Source organism: Macrotis lagotis, chromosome 2, assembly GCF_037893015.1.
Source record: "Macrotis lagotis isolate mMagLag1 chromosome 2, bilby.v1.9.chrom.fasta, whole genome shotgun sequence".
NCBI classification, from domain to species: domain Eukaryota; kingdom Metazoa; phylum Chordata; class Mammalia; order Peramelemorphia; family Peramelidae; genus Macrotis; species Macrotis lagotis.
Window position 1 is genome coordinate 230,820,609 of NC_133659.1, and position 3,777 is coordinate 230,824,385.

Genomic DNA, 3,777 nt, shown 5'->3' on the forward strand with positions numbered 1-3,777 from the left:
ATTTGCTCATTTGAGGATCTGAGAGATTTATTCTCCTTTTGTGTTTGTCCAATTGTACTTTCTAAGGTTTTGTTTTCTTGTTGCAAGGTAATAATTGTCTCTCCCAAATTTTTAAGCTCCTTCCTTATTTCTTCAAGGAAGTCTTTCTGTGCTGGAGACCAGATTGTATTCTCCTCAGAGGTTCCAGGTCTCTCTGAGTTGGGGTCTTTCCCTTCCAGGAATTTTTCTATGGATCCACCTTTCCGCTGACCCTTCTTCATTATGCTAAGACCTTGAGTTGGGGGGGGGGCTGGTTCACCTGGGCTTGGGATTGCCAAAGGCTTTACTGAGTGCAGTTTCTCTGGCAGGCCAGTAGGAGGTGCTGGTTGCTTTCTCTGGAGTGTCTGTGACCTTGGTTGAGAGGCCTTCTCCCTTTGCTTGAGGGAAGAAATTGGAGCTATTGAGTTCTTTTGCCTTCAATCAATGGTGGGCTTTACCCTGGCCTGAGGTCATTCCTCAGCTGGGCTGGTTCTTTTGCTCACACACCTGGGCCTGAGGCAGAAGTAGTTTGCAATTGTTTTGGAGGAGGCATCAGTGCAATGGAGGCGTGGGCTCAGAGTTTCTCAGACCAAGGGAGCCCAGCAATGGTGTCCGCAGCTCTCCTGCACCAGACCTCTCCCCGCAGCTCCAGGGGGACAGCACCAACACCAGTGCCTCTGCTTCCCCACGGACCCACCCCCTTTTGTCCAGCCCCACCGCTGATCCAGCAGGTCTGGCTCTTGGTCCCTCAGACTCCCGGTTCCAATTCAGCTGTTAATCTGGCTGATCCTGGGCTGATCCTCCCTTGGAGCCCAGACTCACTGGCTGGTACTCAGCCAAGGCTGCTGCTGGAGACAAATCCTGAGGTAGATGTTCCTCTCCTGGCTTTTCTTTCTGGGTTTCCTGGTTCGGATTTCTTTTAAGAGGGTTGTTTCATGTGATAGATGGGGAAGAGATCAGGAGACTTTAGAACTGTGCCTGTCTTCTCTCCGCCATCTTGGCCGGAATAGAAACATCTTTAAGTATCATTTATTTTCCCTGTTTAACTCTTTTTATCTTACATTTACTGTAGCTTTATTTGAAAACATGACCACTACACCTGCTTTTTAAAATTTATTTTGAAGCATAATATATTTTGCTTTAGTCCCTCATTTTTCTCTATGTGAATCTTCATGTTTTAAGTATATTGCTTGTAAGCAAAATATTGTTGCATTCTGTTTTCTAATCTATTTAGCTATCTTTTTATTTAATTGGTTTCTTCATTCCATTCCCATTTTTAATTATGGCTGTTAATTGAACATTTCCCATCTTCCTGTCTTCTTGTAGGTAAGTGTAGGACTATAGATTTTTAAGTAAGTTTTTCCTCCTTTTCTCTTAACTATTTAAGATCTCATTACTTCTTTATTATTTCTTAAAAGTCTTCTTTGGTTCATTTTTTTACTGTTCAATCTGGTTTCTTTTTTAATGACCTAAAAATGATTTAGGAATTTATTTAAGTTCTTTCCTCTTGATAATTTTATTTATCTTGTATTTCTTTTATTTGGAACATTTCAAAGTTTAGCTCACTTGACTGTGCTTTATTTATTTTTTCTAGGAGAGTCAAATATCTCTCTATTTTTTGGTAGTCAGTTTTTTTCCATTATTTTTAGGCAAAGTCATGCAAAATATGTTGCTTTGGGTTGTATTTTGAACTTTTTCTGTCAGATGCTATCACAATATATTTTCTTGATTACTAATGAATTAAAGTAATACTAACCTACTTAAATGGATGTTTGATGGATATTTAAATTAGATAATCTCTAAAGTAGATCTAATTTCATCCTATCTCCTCCAACAGATTGCCCACTTTGACATCTCCACGCTATCATTTATCTTCAATCTCTCTTTATCTATTGCCTACAAACATGCTCATCTCTACCATACTTAACAAAAACCCTCACTTGAGCCTTACATCTATACTTTATATCTCTTCTGTCCTTTTGGCTTAACTCTTTGAAAAGTTTAAGGTTATTACAAGACCCTCCATTTGCTCTCTTCTCACTCACTTATAATTTGGCTTCTGTTCTCATCATTCAAAAACTTTTCTCTTTAATGTTATCAGTGATCTCTTAGTTACCAAATCCAATGGAAACTCATTCTTCTTGACTTTTCTGTTACTTTTTACATTGCTAATTGTCCTCTTCTCCTTGGTACTCTCTTCTCTCTAGGTTTTCAGAACACCACTGTGCAGTAGTTTGCCTTCTACTTATTAGACTGCTCCTTCTCACTCAGCTTTACTACATCTTCAGCTGGGTCATGTCCTCTAGCTATGGGTGTCCCACAGGGATATCACTTGGTGATCTCATCAGTTATCATGGATTTTATTACATCTCTTTGCTAATGATTTCAAATCTACCAGTTCTCTCTCTGTTGATCTTCAATCTCAAATTTTCAAATGCCTTTTCAACATCTCAAACTGGGTATCCAGTAGACACCTTAAACACATGCAAAACTGAATTTATTATCTTTACCTCTAAATCCTCCTCTCTTTCTAACTTTCCAATTATTGTCAAACTCACACTATAGTACTACATCCTGGTTCCTCAGGCTTGCAACCAAGATGTCAGTTTTGACTTCTCTCTCCCATTCCCAATATTTATTTTTTAAATCAAGGCCTTTTGATTTTACCCTTGCAACATCTCTTGAATATGTCCCTTTCTCCTCTCTGACACCACCAAAACTTTGATGTAGGCTTTCATCACCTCAAACTTGGATTATTGCAGTAGATGGGGCCTGCTTGCCTTTATCACATCTCTCTCCAATCTATCTTTCATTTACCCACCAAAGTGATGTTCCTAAAACATAAGTCTTATCATGCTTACCCCTGGATTTATTAAACAGGATAATAAATCAAATAATCTGCTTAACATTCAAAGTCTTTTATAACCTAATCCCCTCCAACCTTTCTAAGATTCTTATACTTCCCATTATCTACTCTTGGATCTTGTGACATTGTCCTCCTTGCTGTTTCATAAATGTGACACACCATTTCTTGGCTGTAGGCATTTTTTCTGTCTGTCCTCCATGCTTGGAATACTCTCCTTCTTAATCTTCCACCTGAAATTCCATCTTTCATGGATAATCTTTCCCAGTCTCTCTTAATTCTGATGCCTTCTTTAGAATATTTCCTGTTTATACCTTGTTTGTACAGATTTGTTTGCTTGTTGTCTTCCCACATTAGATTGTGACCTCCTTAGGGGCAGAAATTGTATTTTGTCTCTTTTTAAAATCTCCAGTTCTTAGCACATGGAAGGTACTTGATAAAAGTTTATTGTCTCACTACCCACATGACTAAAGTCTCTTTCACCAGTGAGTCTTATAATTTTGAGTGGTAATAAAAAGTTGTCTAGGAAAAAAGAATCTCAGGATAACAATAAGATTTAGTTTAATCAAAGCTAAATTATCTCCTAGGAGGAGAAAGAGTTGATAAATAATTTCCCCAAAAGGGAACTAAAACATGAAATAAAAATGTGGAGATTTAGCCAAAGCACTATTAGCATATTTGATAGAGCACTGGCATTGGAGTCAGAAAGACCTGGATTTGAAACTTTAGATGCTTATTACTAGTATAACCTTACACAAGTCAATCTTTCTGAGCCTCAGTATCCTAATTGGTAAAATGGGAATAATAATATATTACAAGGTCTCTAGTTCAAATTTAAGCCACCATATAAAGGTGAACTATTATTATCCCTAGAGTAATTATACTGGATTAATATT